Source organism: Stenella coeruleoalba (genome assembly GCF_951394435.1).
Source record: "Stenella coeruleoalba genome assembly, chromosome: 2".
Classification (NCBI taxonomy): domain Eukaryota; kingdom Metazoa; phylum Chordata; class Mammalia; order Artiodactyla; family Delphinidae; genus Stenella; species Stenella coeruleoalba.
Genome location: NC_137147.1, coordinates 157,846,727 through 157,869,191, shown reverse-complemented (window position 1 = coordinate 157,869,191; position 22,465 = coordinate 157,846,727).

Below are 22,465 nucleotides of genomic sequence, written 5' to 3'. Positions count from 1 at the left end.
ATGTCTTGTTATAAAAATTTGTGCAGCACAACAATAAAAACCGATGCCACCAAATTATCCATTACAAGTGTGGGGTGGAGAGTCTATAAATTGTTTTCACTCAGATTTTTCCCACCAGAAGTCCACCACCCAATTTCTCTAGATATTATTTTTTTCACTTTTAAATTATCTTTATTTCATTTTTTCACACCTTTATTGGAGTCTAGATATTATTATACCACTATTTCTCTCACCAATCAAGTCTCTATTTCCTGCCAATTATGTTGTCTTAGAATGTGAAGTACATCTACACAGTAGGATACACAGTAGGATTTTGTGATACAAGATGTGTTTCCCATGATTCTTAGTTGCTACCCTAACTCATCATGCAACTGTAAATTCTGCTGACACTCTATTTAAAACAAGGTCCAGGATAGACCTAGAGACTGTCATACGGAGTGAAGTAAGTCAGAAAAACAAATATCATATATTAACGCGGATATGTGGAATCTAGAAAAATGGTACAGATGAACCTATCTGCAAAGCAGAAATAGAGACACAGATGTAGAGAACAAACGTATGGACACCAAAGGGGGAGGGGGAGGGGGGATGAATTGGGAGATTGGGATTGACATATGTACACTACTATGTATAAAATAGATGACTAATGAGAACCTGCTGTATAGCACAGGGAACTCTACTCAGTACTCTGTGGTGACCTAAATGGGAAGGAAATCCAAAAACGAGGGGATATATGTATATGTATAGCTGATTCACTTCGCTGTACAGCAGAAACTAACACAACATTGTAAAGCAACTATATCCCCCCAAAAAAACATTAAAAAAATAAAATAAAATAAATAAGTCCAGCATCTTACATTTCTAAATCAGACCAGTCTTGAATATGATGAAACAAAGAAGGAAATAAACTTAATTAAAAGTGAAATAACTTGCCAAGACAGTGGCAGACCATCAAATTGGAAGAAATGAGGACGTCTCCAGGGGATCAATTATTTACTCACGGTTTCATTTCAGAATAGTAAAGAGGACATTGAAAACATTTGTTTATCCCTGACTTGATGCTTCTAACCCCTCCTCGGCCAGGAAGGTGGAATGAGGTGGGAAACTGTGTGAAATCTGTCTGAGCTTGGGCGGGGAAAAAAATAAGTAGAGAAAGCCATGTTAATTTTGCAGTGGGGGTCAAAACCTAAAAAAGTGTTTACCATGAAAGAAAAACCAGGTAAAGTCAGTGTCTCAAGCTTCAGATTAACTTACAGTAGAGCTTCTCTGTTGGTTTGCTTGCTTTTTTATTTTTTTCATTTTTGGTACCACAATGACCTACATAAAGAGTAATCTACAAATGCACATGAAACTGAACTGTGGCAGATATGAAAAGCCTGATGAGGAAAATAAAATATTGTAGTGGTCCAAGGGGCTAGGGATGCGTGTTACCTTAAGGCAATAATAAAAGCAGGTTGCCAGTCTGACAGGTGTGCTGTGAAATTATCATGACCACATTGAGGCTACTGTGGTATTTTTTTAAAAATAGACACTGCTGTAAGGAACACTGAGAACCTCATCTAACAAGGTAAAAACAGGTGCCTATCCTCAGATGCACTGATTCAGACGTTGGGGTCCTTGGTTCTGAAAATAATATTGACTACAGATCTCTAGATTACGGAAAGGCAGCACTGCTCCTTCCCTGACTCCTGATGAAAAGTTCACAGACGTTTACCAAACGCACCCACTTGAAGGAGGAAGAGGGTGGACGAGGCCTGCAGGGAACAGCTGAGGGAAGGCAAGGGCTGTAGACAGAGGATCGGAAGGGTTCGGGTCATTTGTTCTGAAATGGCTCTGCCTCTGGTTCACTGTGAAACTCTGAACAAGTCATTTAGCCTCTGGGGGCCACAAAATAAGGAGGGGTCGGCAAAGATGGTATCTCAGGGCCTTTTAGCCTGAACATTTTCCGGTTCTGATCGGAATCAAAGTCCTGAGCAGCTGTAAAGTTTGGTGAGCAATACTGTCCACACACACAGGCACTCGCCGATTCCATACTTCGCAGACCCGAGGGCACCCGCGGGCCCCCTCTTTCCCCTCTTCCTCATCCTAGGCCCCTACACACCCCCCACCCAGGCACCCAGTGTTCTCATGCTGCCCCGAGACCCCACCAGGACCCCCAGCAGGAGATACTCCTCAGAGCTGGCTCTTAGAAATAGTGACATCCAAATCCGCCTTCCCCTCCGCAGTGCCCCAAATCATGTTTAATTCGTAATCGGCTTTTAATAAATGGTGCCTATGTGAATCTGTTGGATGATTAACAATATTAATATTAGCTTCCTATTTTAGAGTGTACCAAGTACTTATGCGTCAAACTCTATTCTTACAGGGGCCTTCTGAAATTTGATTATAAATGTACCTATTTAATAGGTGAGGAAGCTGAAACTCAGGGACACAGAAAGTCACCAAGTGGAGACCTGAACCCAGATCTCTCAGCATCAGATCCTGCTTCGTTCCAGACTATCTACAGCATTCCTGGCACATCTACCCAACAGAGCTAGAAAGACTTTTACACTGACTCACCCGTTCAGGTTCACACCTGGCCTTACCTGGCCCATCTCTAGGGAAATCAGCACAGGGAGACGGTCTCATGGAAGCCTGGCCCTCTCACCACCACCCCCAATTCTCTCCCACACTGTACTTCTGCCTGGACTCAATCTTGCCAATAGAAATGAGAGCCGGGCTTCCCTGGTGGCGCAGTGGTTGAGAGTCCGCCTGCCGATGCAGGGGACACGCGTTCGTGCCCCGGTCCGGGAGGATCCCACATGCCGCGGAGCGGCTGGGCCCGTGAGCCATGGCCGCTGAGCCTGCGCGTCCGGAGCCTGTGCTCCGCAACGGGAGAGGCCACAACAGTGAGAGGCCCGCGTACCGAAAAAAAAGAAATGAGAGCCTTTCCTCAGGCCCCAGTCGAAGGTACTGGGAAAAGAGAGACCGGGGTTTCGTTTAGGAAGATGTGAACTCAGAGTTTGGCTGTTCTAATGGACCCTTCCCTGTATGTGCAGACAAATGAGAAGGCATGAGTACTTCCTATGCACAAGATGTGGGCCATTAAGGGTTGTTTTTTTTAAGTGTGGAAAGTTTTACTAACATTCAGTTTAAAAAGCTTTACACCTGTGGTACACCAAGAGAAACGGTTCTTAAAGAAGTTACTGTTTAAGGTTCGGTCCTTGGTTTTAGAAGTTGTGGAGCTTTGGTATTTTTTGTTAAGTGCTTTAAGAATCTTGGTCCAGGGCTGGGGATGCGCCAGTTTCTGAACTCGCTTGTTAGCAAGACCACCTGACGCAGCTGCTCTGCTGGGGCTTTGCCCACTGATGCTGAGGTGTGGAGGAAGCAGCCAGACACAGCCAGCGAGAGGACAGGTGCCTTTGCACGTGTCCAAAAAGTACAGACATAGATCGCAGCATTCAGAGCATCTGTCTTCGGCTGACTCACCAAAGACCCTCATGAGAAGCATCAGCTCTCATCACCTACCTGGCCCAGAAAACGCCAGAATCCATTCAAACAGTCCAAGACAAGGAAGACTTCTCCTGCCTGTCCTTCCTCTTTACCTCTCCTCTCCTGACTTGGGAGAGAGGGCAGTGGGCAGAAACCACGGTTACCAAGCCAGAAAAGAAGACTAGAGCCTGCGGAAGTGAGGAAACCTGCAGAGGAAGCCTGACTGTTTCTCTGCTTTTCACCCAAGCCGCCAGCACGCAGCCCATCTGAACAGAGGGGGGAGAAGACTTGCTCTGCGTGGATTTTGGATTATTCCAATGCACCGCACATTTAAGTTGCTGAAATGAGACTTGAGGGAAAGATTGGAAGTGACAGGAGGACATTTTCAATCACCTAAAAATAAACGGAAAAGTCACGGCACCTATGAGATTTCAGAGGCTGGGAGAATTAGCCCCCCAGAGCAGGTCTGAATGGACAGTAGGTAAAAAAATAATAACCATTTTTGTTTGGTTTTGTTGTACCCTAAGAGTTCCGCTTGTTCACACACAAACATGTATTGGAGCCAAGATTATGTTGCACTTGGTGTCACAGCAGTCATGAGAGGTTTCGGATGCATCCGTCACCTGCCTTCTATCACTGACCCTGCCACCCTGGCAGGTGCTTGATAGATATTTGTTGAATGAATGCACGCATTGGACTGTGGGTAAGAAACCCAACTATGATCATCCGTCAGTGCGTGGGGCTGATTGATAAGAAGGCCTCGTGGGAAGTATTTTGTCCAACAGCGATTGACGAAAATATGGTATCAGATTCTCTGTCTTGGGGCGTTTTAGGAAGAGGCAAAAACAAGTTGACCAAGAGAGACAGCATCAAACCAGAGGCCATGAGGCAGCAAAAGGGATGCATAGTGGAAGCCAGGAGGCAGAGGAGAGCTGAAGAATCAGTGATGGGGTACGTAGTCTGTCACTATAACCAGGAACCGCTAGAGTAGTGACCAAGAGCTAAGCAGTCCTGGGGGTACCTGAGTTGCTCTAACATCCTGGAGTTTCTGAGGGGTCCACAGGCTACTGGGAGTTTTGTAGGCAACCCTGAAGTCAGCCCTGTGTCGGTCATCTAACTCACAGAACTCATGCCAATTCAGTCAGGGAGCCACCCTGACAGAGGTGGGCGCCCCCCGATCGGAAGTAGGGCCCAGGAACTTAAGTCTCCAGGATGCAGCCTTTCCTGCAATGATGCTGTCTAATCTCCAAGAAGGTTGGCAATGAGGCAGAATCCTGGCTGCCTTGTTTCTCGTGGATCCCCCAAAGCCCTGAGCCCAGAGAGTCTTGAGTGTGTTTGTGTGTGTGTGTGTGTGTGTGTGTGTGAGAGAGAGAGAGAGAGAGAGAGAGAGAAATTAACTAAATCATTACAAAATATACCACACAGCTATTGGCATCAGACTGGTCGACTCATTGTTCCCTGCATACCTGATGTGTATTCCTGTCCCAGAACTATTTTTTGGGGGGAGGGGGTTCACAGGCCTCTCACTGTTGTGGCCTCTCCCGTTGCGGAGCACAGGCTCCGGACGCGCAGGCTCGGCGGCCATGGCTCACGGGCCCAGCCGCTCCGCGGCATGTGGGATCTTCCCGGACCAGGGCACGAACCCATGTCCCCTGCATCGGCAGGCGGACTCTCAACCACTGCGCCACCAGGGAAGCCCCTGTCCCAGAACTTTGACTCATGTTCTCCTAACAGCCTGAAAGGCCCTCCCATATCTTGTAAACAACCCCAGAACCAACCAACCAATCCCCCCAAGGCCCAGCTGAACCTCCAACCTCCTGCGTGAGGCCTTTGTGGCCGTGTCAGGAGACCCTGCTCAGGGATGCTTCCCTCCACATCCTGTCTTTTAAAATACAGGCATTCAGGCTTCCCTGGTGGTGCAGTGGTTAAGAATCCACCTGCCAATGCAGGGGACACGGGTTTGAGCCCTGGTCTGGGAAGATACCACATGTCGCAGAGCAACTAAGCCAGTGCGCCACAGCTACTGAGCCTGCACTCTAGAGCCCGCGAGCCACAGCTACTGAAGCCCGCGTGCCACAACTACTTAAGCCCATGCGCCCAGAGCCCGTGCTCCACAAGAGAAGCCGCTGCAATGAGAAGCCCACGCACCGCAACGAAGAGCAGCCCCCGCTCGCCGCAACTAGAGAAAACCCGCGCACAGCAATGAAGACCCAATGCAGCCAAAAATAAATAAATAAAATATTTTTTAAAGTTAATGCAATAAAACTACAAAAATAATAACATTAAAATTAACAGTATTAATTTTATGTGATGATGACACTGAGAGGCTGAAATTAAGCCAGCACTCCCAGTGTAAATGTGTCCCGGCGACCACAGTATAAATTCTTTTGAGTTTATCGTGGTTAGATGACCATGTACATACAGTGTGATGACTCAGTGTACATACAGTGTGATGGCTCAACCCATCCACTACTTTTCTCTGTTGTAATTATCAAAGAGGAATCAGTTACGTGCTTGATGCATTTGACCTTCGTTTGTTGTAAATGCTTAAGTGTACCTCAGCTCTTCTGATAGCATGTGACAAAGTAATTCCGCTACTGCCGACACGGCCATGAACAAAATGTACCACAAGATCTGCGCTTCAACACGACCCAACAGAGCTTTCTGCAATCCTAGAAATGTACGATATCTGTGCTGTACGAAAGGATAGCCAATAGCCGTAAGTGGCTAATGCTTGAAATGTGACTGAGACTGAGAAACTGGATTTAAATATTTTTCATATTAATTACTTTATTTTAGTATTAAACAGTCACATATGGCTACCATGTTGGACAGCAGAGCTTGGAAATCTCAGGGTGGCACTCAGTTACAGGCAGTCATCTATATGATCCGTAGAAATTATATATATACCAAAATAACACACAAGCATATGTGTGTGTATAGACACAGAACTTTCGAATGCGTAGCAAGAATCTTCAGACCACTGATAATTTCACAATTTGCGGGATACTATATTACAGTCCACTGCATTCTTTCTGTTGGGAGTCCACCTGCCGATGCAGGGGACACAGGTTCGTGCCCCGGTCCGGAAAGATCCCACATGCCGCGGGGCGTCTGGGCCCGTGAACCATGGCCGCTGAGCCTGCACGTCCAGAGCCTGCGCGTCCAGAGCCTACGCTCCGCAACGGCAGAGGCCACGGCAGTGAGAGGCCCGCGTACTGAAAAACATAAATAAATAAAAACAAATAAAGGGAAACCAAATGAAGTCAGACCATAATGGTCAAAAGAATTGGCAATGTATGTCTTGGAGAAGACGTTACAAAGAAGGAAAAGAGAAGCTATGGTCCTGTGGACAAATATTTGGAGGCTGCAGTTACGGGACAGAGAGATGACACTTGTTTCAATTCACTTGAAGTTAGAGAAAACGGAACAGTGGCAGGAGAAAAAATGAGATTGACCGTAATTAACAGAAGAAAGACGCATGTGAATTGTATCTAAATCAAAATTAAAAAGAAAGACTCTTCTAACGACCATGTTGTCTCAGTGAATAAAGAAACAGTGCATTGAACACAGCCTTTCATCCACTGCCTTCCCAACCTCGCTTAATTTTTTCAAGAAAAATATATTATTTAAAAGAACAAAGTGAACTAGGAAAGAGACAACAGAGGTGAGAGATGTTAACAAATTTGGAAGCTGGAAAGCAGTTGAAGAAGACTTGGCACAGTGGAGAGAGCAATTCTAAGCCTGAGACCTATTTATTTCCTAGAATCTCAGAAAGGAACAGAAATGTGAACTGCATGAGAGATCCTAGAAGGCAATGGTGTGAGGCAGAGCTGAAGCTGTGGGGGACAGGTTGAACCTCTTTAGAGGTAGGTAAGACCTTCTGGAGAGCTTCTCCACGCAGCCAAGATACCACCCTGATAGCCAGCAAAGAACTGAAGATTTGCTCTCTAGAAAGGGTAACCTTGGTTGAGAAGATCTGGACTCAGGAGCCCCCAGTGGAGGGTGCAGATAAGTCATTATAACAAAACGTGGGAGATAAAGTTAAAGTCCCCCTATTTAGTGGGGAGACCTTCCCCCACCCCAGTCTCCTTCCCTCCCTTCGCTTCCAGAATAATTATTTCTCCCATGGCTGGAGATTGTAGGATTCCTTTCCAAGGAAGCTGGTCAGCCCAAGAGAAAAGGCCAAGAGACCCAGTTACTTAGGGGCCTCCATGGAAATGGCTGGGTTCCCATCTCTTTAGCCTTAAGTGAGTCCCAATAATGTTTCAGCATAAGCCCATTCCAAGAACTCAGACTTCCCAATCATCATCTTACTGTCTCACCAACATATAAACAGATAAACAAGGATCACCAAGCACTTGAAGAAAAGCTCTAACCTAAAACACAGAAACCAAAATAACACAGTGGGGGGGGGGGGAACTGAGAGAAAACAAAAACAACAGAGAAAATATGAGGAACAGAAGAAAACTAAATCATAATAAAAATAATTATTATCTTCAGAAACACACAAGGAAGCACTGTATCCATATTATATCCATGAACAAGACACGGATGCTATAAAAATGCAGAGAGCATTCAGAGAAGAAAAAACTAATCGGGAAATTGAAAACATTGATTAAAAAAAAGTAAAAACGCTCAATAGGTTGAAAAATAAGGCTAAATTTCCTAGAAAATAGGTCAAAAGGAGAATTTAGAAAATGTCAGAAAAAAGTTTCAGTCCTGAGGTTCAATGTACAAATACAGGAGTTACAAAAGGAGAAATAAAAACATCAAATGGGAGGAAGTTCTGAAAGAAACAGTGCAAGAAAACGACTCAGAACTGAAATACTGTTTTCAGTTCGAACAGACTATTTTGACACCCAGTAAAATGAATGAAAAAAGAGATCCTCATCAAAGCACACAATAAAGAAATTTCAGAAAACTGGTGACTGAGAGAGAGAGAGAAGTTGATCCAAAAACCTTCCATAGAGAAGAAAGAGGCCACCTACAATAGCCAACTGTCCGTCATAACACTGAAAGCTACAAGACAATGGAACAATGTCTTCAAAACCCTAAGACATAAGTCATTATAACAAAAAGTGGGAGATGAACAAATTTGAACATAAAATTCCATAACTCACCAAACTATCATTCAGGTGTTAGGATACAATAAAAAATTTCCCAACAATTTAGTTCTCAAAAAATTCCTCTCCCATGCACCCTTTATCTAGAGGACCTATCTCACCCAAAAAAGGTATGTGGGGGGTTGGGGGTAGGGAGGGGTTTATGCCAGGAGAGGGAACTTGAGCAAGGAAGACAAAGACAGAGGAACTTGGAACAGAGGGCCCAGCCGAAGAGAGTGTGAAGGAAAGGGAAATCCCAGAGTAATTCTGGAAAGAATCGTGAGACATAGCTATGCTGTAGTGCAGGCCCAGAGAGCAGCTCCGACCACAGCAGGACGACGAGGGCTACAGGAGGGTTCATCCTGAAGGGAAAAAACAAAGGACACACGTGGAATACCTGGTGTGTTGAAGTGCATTAAAAAGAGATTCAGTTCTGGGACTTCCCTGGTGGTCCAGTGGTTAAGACTCCATGTTTCCACTGCATGGGGTGCGGGTTCTGATCCCTGGTCAGGGAACTGAGATCCCACATGTCATGCAGTGTGTCCAAAAAAAAAGAGAGATTCAGTTCTGTCCGCGATCTGAGGGTGAATTAGGGATACAGAGAAAATGAAACTTATCAAGAAACGAGGTAATTACCGATTCTAGATAAAATAAAAATGTGTTCAAAAATGCAAAGGTAATCATAACACATCAAATAGATCCACTGTGACTAATAGTCACTTGCCAATAATTATGTAAATTTAAAATGAATCAAACTGAGAGTTATCACCTAATTGGAAGAACGGGGGGACAGCAGCAGAGGGTCTGTGAATGTGGGAGCAGGTGAAATAAATCCTCACCTTTATCAGTGGGAAGCCAAAAAACAATCTCAAAATTTTAAATTAAGAGGAATCAGCATACAAATCTACTTGAGATATATTAAGGAGAAACAGCCGAAGAGTTTTTAAATTATGTGCACTTATTACACTGAACACACATCTAACATATACACACACACAGATGGAGGGGGAGTGATAAAGATGCCAGATAGATAGATAGATAGATATGATGGATATGGATAGATAGATAATGGGTGGATAGATAGATAGATCACAGATAGATGAAAGAAAGAAGGAAGAAGAAAAGATGGGAAGGGAAGGGAAGGGAAGGGAGAAAGGGAGGAAGAACGCTCCTTGATAGGTAGGAAGTTCCCTGGAGCTGGAACTAATCAAGCACAGAATGTATAACCACTTTGTCAGAGGCACTCAGAGGGTTTTCAAACATTAGATTCTAGTTATAATGGAATCAGTCACCACGCCTCCCTCTAACCTCTAAGATTCTACAAGGAGTCACCAGAGTTTGGATGCAGAGGGCCATCGACAGTCCCTGGATTGAGTGCCAAGCGTGGGTGAGCAGTGGGGAGCGTTCCGTAAGGAGGAGCAGACAGGTTCCCTTCCCCCTGACTGTAGCAGCCCAGGGGCTGGGGAAAGAAGAGGAGGAGAGGGTGGCAACAAAGAAGGAAGCATGCTTAGCTCTCTTCCTGTCTCCTTGAGGGAGTCAGCAAAACCCCAGCTGATCTCTGAGAGGAGGGAGTACATGGGGTTCTACACCAGACAGTATTCTAAGCATCTCTGTCAGCTTTTAGGTCGCAGCATCCTCTAGCAAGAAACAAATATCAAGACATTTTACCAATCTAAAAATTTTTCATACTTGAAGTCTGATTATGCCTCACAGATTTTAGGGCTGCATCTTTTCCTTTCTGTTTAATAAACCCAAAGTTTCTCTGAATTCACATGTGGTCCTTTACAAGGCAAACAGCAGCATGTAATTAATTTCAAAACAGGGATGTTGTTATTTGGAAAAAGTCTGTTTAAAATCCAAAGGGGTGGGCTTCCCTGGTGGCGCAGTGGTTGAGAGTCCGCCTGCCGATGCAGGGGACACGGGCCCGTGAGCCATGGCCGCTGAGGCTGTGCGTCCGGAGCCTGTGCTCCGCCAACGGGAGAGGCCACAACAGTGAGAGGCCCGCGTACCGCAAAAAAAAAAAAAAAAAAATCCAAAGGGGGAGAGAATTTCTCTGCCAGTGTTCGTAGTAATGACCACACGTTTTTTTCCAGTGCTGAAGCCTTTAAGAAACTTTGCGTGCCCAATCAAAGATATAAATCTGAAAAACAAGTGGAAAATCAAAGTCCAGCAAAGCCTACTCAGATTTCAGTCAGTATTTCAAAACATCAACAGATGATATCCATCCAAGAGAAAGTAGAAACTGCTCATTATGAACTGCCCTCATGGGTCACACAGACTGCCCATCCCACCAAGCCCCCCCAGGGACAAGATACCCACTCAATGTTGCCACAGAAATTGTGATTTTTAAGGTTTTCCTCTGAGATGTCATTTGTTGTATGGTAAGGTGCAGACCTCTGGTGTCCCCAGATTGTAATTCTTCCAAAAATAAATTACACTGTTGGCATTTGTGGTGGTGATTTTATCAAGGGGAAAGTTAACTCTACTAGCTGGATTTGATCCTAAAATGGCTGAACTCCAGAGTGGAATAAAAATAAGAATCTTTCATATTTTTCATTCATGATATGTCTGGTCAACCATATCAAGAGTCCAACTTGCTTTATCATGGTGAATATTTGACTCCTCCAGAAGGTATATTTGCCAGGAGACTATAAACTGTCTAAAAAGTATAAAAGTATAAAGTAGACTATAAACTGGTCCAATCCTTTTTCAAAAGAGAAAAACATTAGACAATTGTCAACAACGCAGCTCCACCCATACTGTGACCCCACCAATCCCAGTACAAGATTTTCAAATGGGTAACCAAGAGACTCAATACTGTTTACTTAATGGATAATTTGCCCTTTCCCCACTGCCTTAAAAGTCTATCTATGTCATCTATTATCTTGCCACACGTACCTTGGAATATTGTCTGTTGTAGTATAGTGAGCTATTTATTCTTCTACCAGAAACCAATTGTTTCGATTATTGTCACTTTACAATATGCTGATATCTTGCAAGGCAATCACTCTTTTTCAAAAACTTCTTGTCCATTCTCACACGTTTTCCATTACAAATTAACTTGAAAATTAGCTTAAACTGCCCTTTTCAAACTGCCACTTTTTTGGGGATTGCACTGAAATAAACTGATTTGAGGATAAGGAATTTCTTTCACATCGTCAAGCAAATTCCAAGATGACTAACCTCTCCTTTACCTAACATGGCTTCTTAAATTCTTCTTACCATAAATTTACCTCATTTAAAAGCCTCTCCTCAACATCCAGCTATTGCCTGGGTTCATAGGCCAATCTTGCCAGTGACTAACTGAATACACTTGAAGAAGGTACTGAGATGCCAGGCATTGTTGTAGGTGCTTCGTTAAAAGTGTTAATACCTGTAAAGTACTTAGAAGCATGTGTGGCCATAGTAAGCAAATACATGTTAGCTATTATCATCGGTATTATTCTCACTATATAAATCCTTTGCTTGTATCTTTCTGCGCTATGTTAAGAAATGGCCACTGGGTGACACTGATAAGTAGCCATATCATAAGGTAAATGATGTGCTAGACCAGGGAGGTCAGGAAGCATTTTCTGTAAAGGACTAGATAGCAAATATTTTAGTCTTCGCGGGCCATAGAGTCTCTGTGGCAGCTACTCAACTCCGCTGTAGGAAAGCGCTCACATCCAATATGAAGACAAATAGGAGTTCCGCTATAACTTCATTTACAAAACAGAATTTCTCTAAAGACTAGAATTTGCCAATCCCCAGACAAAATCAGGAAGTCAGTCATGTCTGTTTATGATGTCCCTCTATTGTCTTACAGTGATCCCTTTTGTCTTTTTTTTTTTGCAGCGACTTTGCATCACAGGAATTTGTTTCACCCTCAGGAAAATATTGCTCTTAGAGATTTCCCACGTCAGAGAGATGTTTCTGCAATAACTTCTGGGCAATGGCAAGTTTTCCCAAGAGGAATGAGAGAAAGAATGACCACAGCTAACATCTTTGAATGCTTCTTATGGGCTAGGGAACCTTCTACATGCTTTAAATGCGTTAATTCATTTAATCTTCACAACAACTACAAAAGATAGGTACTAAGATTATCCTCAATTAACTGATGAGAAATTGAAGTACAGAAAGGCTAAGTAACTAGGTCAAGGTGCCATCACTATTAGAGAATTGGGCTATGAGCTCCAGACTCCTCTCTCATTATGCTAGAGACAAAAAACAGTACTGATTGCCTAAAAACCTTTGGATTTTCCCATAAAACGCGAAGACCAAAGCACTTACTCTCTCTAATAAGCCTGTCATGTTTCTCAAAAGGAGTTATTGGCCTTTGGGGAAGGACCATTATTTGCTGGGTAGAACAGCTCAACTTATTGTAAGACATTTTGCCCCCTGGCCCCCAAGCGCTAAGTGTCAATAATGCCCAAGACCACCATTCCTAGGGCCATTTTCAAAGACCAGAAATGCCCTTACGCATTTCCAAATACCACTGCTACTTAAAGCCCTGGTTGTGAAGCTGTTTGGGGTCAACCTTGGCAGCTGTGGACCTAGAAATAAAGCTCCACCATCTGCCCTAGATTTCATCGCAAGAAGGCAACAGGCATTGAAGAAAAAGGTATTTTCTTGTCGGCCTCACTCAGCCAGTACGCTGAAGAGTCCCAAACAGAGAACCGGCTGTGGTCTCTGGCACTTGAAATTCCAATTTAGGAGCTTTGTTCATTTACTTAGGGGTTTACATCACTTTAAAAGCGCATATCCTGCCAAAGTGGTAACATATTGAATAAACCATAAATATCCCTTCATAAGAACAAACTGCAAATCATCTCAAAATCAACCAACTCATACATGAAGACGTTTATTGAGGAGGGAGTACCCAAAAAGTGTTAAGGGGACAGCCTGTGCTCTGTCCCCACGACCTTTTCCCATAGTTAATGAGCTACTGCCAGACTTCTTCTAATGGACAGTAGTCCAAAGTTAAATGAGGTCTCTCAAATTTTGGGTTTGTCATGGCATCACCCAGCCTTTTTAACACATTTCACCAAAGGCATGATGAACTAACCTTTCTACATCACAAGACTAGTAATTTTTCCATTGGAGGAACTGCATGAACAAAGAAACTTCCATCTTGTTCTGTTACCTTAATCCTAGCTATTTCACCCCTTCCTTGAAAATTATAGCTTTTCAGTAGATCAACGTTCTTGCTATAATATCCTCCATGCTACAAACTTGGAACTAGTCTTCTGTAGGTTTACCCACTTTAACCTAAATGGAGGACAATATATTACAGCTATCAAAACTGTGGTGTTGGAAAGTTCTTTCAGGAATAGCTAAAGTGGAATTCCAATTAGAAATTCCAAAAACATATGTAAAATGAACAAGAAATAAATATTCTAGCTTCTCGGGAGGGGTGGAGAACACCAGTATTAAGTCCTGTTTTATGAGGTTCTAAGAAGGAACAAACATCTGGATTTAATGTTTCTTCCGTAAGTCCTCTTCAAGCCAACTCAGACTGGGTGGTGAGAAATGTCCTTGGTCACATAAAACCCTTACACCAAATTTCCTTTCACCCCCCTCCATTACCGTGAAAATGAAAACCACAATGAAATTCTGTTACATATCCACCAGATGGACAAAACTTAAGTTGGACAAGGCAATGAAGCTGCAAGAATTCTCGCCCACTCTTGATGGGAGTGTAAATTAGAACAATTGCTTTGGAAAAGAGTTTAGCATTGGCTATAAAGTTAAACTTGAATATGTCCTACAACTCAGCCATTCCATTTCTTGAGAAATTCTTGCTCAAGTTGTTAACCAGAAAGAATAAGAATATATCTCATATTATAAGAATATATATGATATATAACAATATATTATATGTAATATATATTATAAAAAGTGTAAGTATAGCAAAATTATTCATAATAGCAAAAACCTAGAAACAACCTAGATACACATCAACATTTGAATGAACATATAGTAATAACTAATGAATGAATACACCTAAGTGTCGAGCAGCAATAGCTTCTAACATCTACAAAGGAAAGACCACCAGATTTTATTTGTGTCATGAAAAACATAACAGTGTCTCTGAAGTAGCCTTGCCGAAAATAAATAAATAAATTCCGAGTCTAGTTGAAACTCCAAGTACTAATTCATAGGAAATACAGAACACAGAATAATGTGTCAAAGTATACCCCCATGGATACCATCAGCAAGAGCCAAAGTGAGCAATTCTATAAGACAAAGCTTCTCTTCAATAAATAAATGGTAAGGGGCCGAGTGGAGATAAAACTGTAGATTTAAGAAGATGTAAAAGACATCAACTAATCACAGTGTGTGGATCTTATCTGGATCCTGACTTTTTTTAAACCATAAAAAACAATCAAAAGTGACCTGAGTCATTGGAAATTTGAACACTGAAGATCTGATGGTACTAAGAATTATTGTTAATCTTGGCATGATCATGGTATCATTTTTTTTAATTCTTTACAGAAATTTAGAAATACATATACCATATTTTATGTATTTAGAGATACAGTGCAATGATATGATATATGGGATTTGCTTCAAAATAATACTGGTGAGAATGGATTGGGGGGAACATAGATGAAACAGGATTGGCCATGAAATGGTAATTATTGAATCTAGATAATGGGTACATGGAGATTCATTTTACTATTCTGCATGTGTGTATGGTTGGAATTCTCCATGTAATAAAAGGTTGCTTGAAACAGACAATTATGTATAGCATATTCATTCAATGAAATATAAATATAGCAGCTAAAATGACAGCATGTTTGAATCACAAAGACATAAAGAAGAGTTAAAGAACTAAGTTACGGGTGGGTGAATATATACACTTTGACTCCATAAATGTAAAGTTCATAAACAAAAGTAAAAAGAAATAAAAAGTTCATTTAAAAAATAAAAGGAAAGGAAAGAAATGAAAACAGAACTCAGATAGTGGTCACCTCTGGGAGAGTAGGGAGGGACACGGAGGGTTCCCTAGTTACAGTTATGCCTCACTTATTGGTCTTTTTTGTGGATATTTATTTTGTTACTTTTCTCTGAACTGTACATATGCAGTTTATATGCTCCTCGTTGTATGTATCTTATTTTTAAAAAATTTGTAAAGAAAATATTCTACCACCAACCCTAGTAGCCTTATAACATCATATGTTTACTGAGAACTAGGTGTATAGCTTGCCAAATTTAAGTAAGACTGCCTAAAGATTAGCATCCTTGGGTTTGGGTTGTTTTTTCTTTATGGTTTACAATTCATAGCCTATTCAGAACCTTCAGGGAATAATTCGCACCAGTAAACAGAGCCCTACTGATTCCTGAGAGTTAATTATACAAGTACCAGAAACATTATAATTGTTTTTGACAGAAACATCTGTAAGTTGTACTGTGAAGTTCCCTAAATTAAGGTTCAGTTTGTCTTACTGACTCAGGGTAAGCATCAGAATGAAGATACTTCCAAGGGAATTATAAGTCATGTCTACACTGAGGATTACTGACTGAAAGACTACTGCCTCCCATGGTAGTTCTCAAATTCATTTAAAAAAACGAAAGAAGAAAAGAAATCCCCTGTTTGTGTGTGACGTTTTGATTACTAATTTATTCAACAAAATGTAGTGAGTGTCATGGCAGAGCTGGCTATCCATTCTTCAATATCCTTTCTCCTGAGCACACAACTAGGCTGGATTTCACAGTGCTCCTTGCAGTTAGATGAGGCCATGTGCCTAAGTCCTCGCCGATAAAATGTGGGAGAAGATAATGCAAGTTTCTTCTAGGCCTGGCTCATAAAACCACCCATAAGACTCTCCACTCTCCTTTTTCTGTCTAACAGGATATTTACATCTAGGGAGACTATGGAAGTCACATATTGAACGTGGCAGTGCCTCTACTGGCCTGGTTCTTTGGATGCTGCATGCAGCAGAATTCTCCAGCCACTCAACTACCCATCAAGAACATACATTTTGTATAGTTACCATATTATCCAGCAATCCCACTCCTGGGCATATTTTATAGACAGAACTATAATTCAAAAAGATACATGCAGCCTAATGTTCATAGCAGTACTATTCACAATAGCCAAGACATGGAAACCACCTAAATGCCCATGGACAGACGAATGGATAAAGAAGATGTGGTGTACACACACACACACACACACACACACACACAATGTAATACTACTCAGCCATAAAAAAAAGAATGAAAGGACTTCCCTGGTGGTGTAGTGGTTAAGAATCCACCTGCCATGGGCTTCCCTGGTGGCGCAGTGGTTGAGAGTCCGCCTGCCAATGCAGGGGACACGGGTTCATGCCCTGGTCCAGGAAGATCCCACATGCCGCAGAGCGGCTAGGCCCGTGAGCCATGGCCGCTGAGCCTGTGCGTCTGGAGCCTGCACTCCGCAACAGGAGAGGCCACAACAGTGAGAGGCCCGTGCACTGCAAAAAAAAAAAAAAAAAAAAAAAAATCCACCTGCCAATGCAGGGGACACGGGTTCGATCCCTGGTCTGGGAAGATCCACATGCTGTTCAGCAACTAAGCCCGTGTGCCACAACTACTGAGTCCACGTGCCACAACTACTGAAGCCCACACACATAGAGCCCGTGCTCCATAACAAGAGAAGCCACCTCAATGAGAAGCCCATGCACCACAACAAAGAGTAGTCCCCACTCGACGCAACTAGAGAAAGCCCACGAGCAGGAACAAACACCCAATGAAGCCAAAAATTTTAAAAATATAAAATTTTAAAAATAAATAATAATGAAATAATGCCATTTGCAGCAACATGGATGCAATGAGAGATTATCATACTAAGTGAAGTAAGTCAGAAAGACAAATATCATATGACATCACTTATATGTGGAATCTAAAATATGACACAAATGAACTTATCCATGAAACAGAAACAGATTCACAGACATAGAGAACAGACTTGTGGTTGCCAAAGAGGAGGGGGATGGGGGAGGGATGGAGTGGGAGTTTGGGGTTAGCAGATGCAAACTATTATACATAGAATAGATAAACCAAAAGGTCCTACTATATAGCACAGGGAACTATTTGCAATATTTTGTGATAAACCATAATGGAAAAGAATATAAAAAAGAATGCATATATACGTATAACTGAATCACTTTACTGTACAGAAGAAATTAACACAACATTGTAAATCAACTATACTTCCATTTTAAACAAAGAACATACATTTTGAACTTAACATGAGCAAAAAATGAAGTCCTATTATGTTGGCACTAAGAGTTCTTCTCTTACAACAGCTAGCACTAACTAATACAAGTGCCCACAATGAGGTATTATGCTAGGGACACACCTTAAACAAAACAGACATCGGTTTCTGTCTGTATGGAGCTTACAGTCTGATAAAGTAAACAGACAAATGTATAGTGAGTGATCATGTTAAGGGCTTTGTAAAGAAGGAGGAAAAAGAGAAGAAAGAGGGATTTATGAGAAGCAATAACAAGAGAAACAAATTTTTAGATAGGAGGTCAAGTAAATTTTCTCCAAGTCAGTGATATTTAAACGGAGACTTGATGAATAAGTAGGCATTTATCAGACTTTTTTAAAAAAGAGAATAACAGTTTGTCCAGCAGAAGAAAGAATAAATGTAAAGCTACTGAAGTAGGAAGAAGGTTGGCACATTGACGAATCTGGAGGAGGGTCAGTGTGGCTGGAGCTTGAGTTAAGAGATATAAATAGGGCATACCACGTAGAGGCTTGTAGGTGGTATTAAGCTAACATTGTTTCTCATTGCAATGGGAAGCTACTGAAAGTTTTAAACATGGGAATAATGTGGTCAGATTTATATCTATATATAAAAGGTCACTCCATGTGATATGGGGAGAATAGCCTGGAGTGGAGAGGAGTGAAACTAGGGAATCAGACAGGAAGCTGCTACAAATTTCCAGACAAGAGGGGAGGCAACTTTAAAAATAGAAAGACACAAATTTGTTACCAAGGAACAGGTAAAATTGCTGAAAGCCAAAGATAAAGGATAAGGTCTTCAATGTAGAATAGAATTTGGTGATACATTACATGCGAAGGCAGAGAGGTACCATGAACAAGTCCCAAGTTTCTGGCATGAGCAGCTATTAGGGAAAAGCTATTAGGGAATAGCTATTTCCCTACTTAAATAGGGAAAAAAAGAGGTCTGGGCTGAAAAGCAAGATGTCCAGGTGGTGATGTTAATAGATAGTTAGCATATGATCCTGCAGATTAAAGATTTGGGGTGAAAATTTTAAAATTGGGAGTCTGAGCATATGGAAACTGTCTAAAGTCATCCGGAAGGATAATATAACCTATAGAGAAGGTGTTGGAGGGAAGAGGCTAAGTGCAAGGATTGTGTTTTCTTTGAACATTTTAAAGATGTCCTTCCATGGTCTCCTAGCTTGCATTGTTTCAGATGAAAAATCATCTGTTATCATTGTTTTTCCCCTATACGTATTCTGTTTTGGGATTTTTGGCCGGGGGGGGTTCCTGGCCACATTTAAGACTTTACCTTTGGCTTTCAGCAATTTTACCTGTGCCTCGGTATGATTTTCTTTGAATTTATTCTGCTTGATGTTTGTTGGGTTTCTTCAATCTGTAATTTGATATTTTTTGCCATTTGGGGAAAATTGTTGGTCAATATTTCTTCAGCTTCTGTTTGCCTCATTTGCGTGTGGTTTCCTCATTTTAATACTATTACCATGAAAGACTCACTGCGTGAACAGTGGGCAACAGAGTGGGCAAGGACAACTTGGGCAGATGCCTTTGATCAGATTCTTATGTGTTCTTGTGTCCTTTCATTTTTGTGGCTTGACGTAAATAAGCTCTTCCATCCTTCTGCCTATTTTCTATCATTGCTTCATATCTCACCCCAATTTCTAGCGTTTGTATGTGGTGCCTTTTCTTATTCCCATGCAATTGATTTTCCTCTTGGATCAGTACTTCTGATGCAATACCCATGTCAAGTATGTATGTTACAAACATTATCTACTATCCTATAGCTTGGCTTTTAAATGTGTCTGATCTCTTTTGTTTAGGAAAATTTTTAATATTAGTGTAGCCAAATTTACCAGTCTTTTCTTTTATGGCTGAGAATATGATGATATGCTTCTACATTTTATTTTGACTTCAAAATTCTTATCCAACTGGAATTTACTTTGTGTGATACAGTGATATAATTTTACTTCTTTTTACTATTTGGATAACCAATTGAATCAGGACAATTCATTGAATGGATGGTCCTCTCCCTACTGCTTTATAATGCCATTCTATCATTTACCAAGTTCCCATACATACACAGATCCGTCCTAGTTCTCTTCTTTGTTCCTTGTTTCTCTCTCTCTCTCTCTCTCTTTCACACACACACAAACACACACACTTTTATAAACGTGTCCTGATATCTAGCTTCACAAATATCATCCCTTGCTCCACCTTGTCCTTTTTTCTCATTTTAATTTTGTCTTGCCATTCTTGGCCTGAATATGCATATGCATCTGGGGATCAACAGAATGCCTGATACAATGGAGGGCTCGGTGAATATGTGTGGAATGAACAGTTGGATGGGTGAATTTTAAATCCTTTAGAACGATCTACTAGAAATTATAACTCTTTTTGGACTTGTGAAACAAAGAAATGGTTTCTGTGGTTTTTAAACTTTGCTCATTTATCTTTTCAAAGGGCTTTTATTTTACCTCCAAGAAAGTAAAAGTTACACCATTTTGCATGTTCAATGTGTATTAGTCCCTTTCAACTGTATGACTGTCATCTCAGCAAAACAATTATTCCAGTTTCTTGTTCATTCCACCTTTTAGTTGCATCAGGGTTTTACATGTTAATTAAGTAATTAACTGTGATTAAATCATCAAACCTAAAATGAATATCTCCCCACTCACATGAGACATCCTCATTAATCTTATACTAAGTCAACCAACGATTTGCATATTGTACTAAAAAAGTGCTGTTAAAAAAAACCTCTAGTTTCTCATCGCTTTGGCAGTGATGAATGAATAGCCTTTCTAATAATGATGCCTGGGGTGGTTGGTCTTCAGGGTGAACATATTATTATTAGACTTGCACAGAGACATCTATTAGTGTCATTGCACTTGTATTAGCCAGGGTTCTCCAGAGAAACAGGACCAATAGGATATGTGCAGATATACAGAAAGAGATTTATTATGAGAGATTGGCTCATGAGATTATAGAAGCTGAGAAGTTACACAATCTGCAAAAGAGCAGGAAAGCCTCCCGTGTACAGTTGACCCTCAAACAACACAGGTTTGAATTTCGCAAGACCACGTATAAGCAGATTTTTTTCAATAGTAAATACTACAGTACTACATGACCCCAGTTGGTGGAATACATGGATGACAAAACACAGATATGGAGGAACCTCGAATATGGAGGACTCACATATATGGAGGTAAGTTATACATGGATTTTCAACTGTGTAGAGGGTCTATGACAGAGGCAGAATAATATACCCGCAATAAAAATAATAATAACTCACATTTATTGAGTCTTAACTTTGTGACAGGCCCTAAGTATTTTAAATTTAACTCACTTGGGACTTCTCTTTTGGCACAGTGGTTAAGAATCCACCTGCCAAAGCAGGGGACACAGGTTTGAGCCCTAGTGCGGGAAGATCCCACACTTCGTGGAGCAACTAAGCCCATGCACCACAACTACTGAGCCTGTGTGCCACAACTACTGAAGCCTGCGCACCTAGAGCCCATGCTCCACAAAAAGACAAGCCACCACAATGAGAAGCCCGTGTACCAAACTGAAGAGTAGCCCCCACTCATTGCAACTAGAGAAAGCCCACACGCAGCAACAAAGACCCAATGCAACCAAAAATAAAAAATAAAAAAATAATTTTGTTAGATTTAATTTGCTTAATACCTCCAATAATCCTATAACAGCTGCTAGTATTATTATTTCCGTTTTACAGATGAAGAAATCGAAACCCAGAGAGACTGAGTAACTGTCTCAAGATCATACCACTAATCAAAAGTGAAGCGGTCATTTGAACCCAGGCACTCTGATCCCACAGTCCATTGCCTTAGACAGGGAAGAATTTGTTATTCAATAAATGGAGCTAGGAAAATTGATTATCCATATAAAAATGTAATTAGTTCCCTACCTCACACTATACACAAAAATCAATTGTAGGTAAATTAAAGACTTAGTTGAAAAACTTTTTAACTTTCAAGAACATATAGTAGAATATTTATCTTAAGAGTGAAAAAGGATTGCTTCAACACACCACCACAAGATAAAACAAGCCATAAAGGGAATATATATATATAGACACACACATATGTAATACATATTTGACTACATTAAAATGTAAAACTTGTATATGAAAAAAAGGGTATATTAAAAGTGAAAAGACAAGCCATACGCTGGAGGAAAGTGTACAGCCAATGAAAAGTTCTTATCTATTGTAAAGAACTCATACAAATAAATAATAAAAAGACTCTCAAATCAGTAGAAACCTAGAACAACGATTTGAACTAGCTATTCACAGAGAGGAAAATCAAATGACAGAAGTATGAAAACATGCTTAACCTCTCTACTAAGGAAGAGGACACTTAATTTAAAAAATAAAATATCATTTCACATCAGACTGGTCCAAAGAATTAAATCAGACAAATACAAGTATTGGTGAGTATATGAGGAAATGGGAACCCTCATACACTGTTCCAAAGAGTATAAATGGGTAAAATTATTGAGGAGGGTAATTTGCATTAAAGGTGTACTTATGCTGTGACTTAGGTGGTCAGATGTAACTCTTGATAACTAATTTTCACTTTGTATAGTATTTCATGGGGCAAGCATGCTACCATCCTACTGATAGGCATTTAGGCTGTTTCTAATTTTACTATTACGAT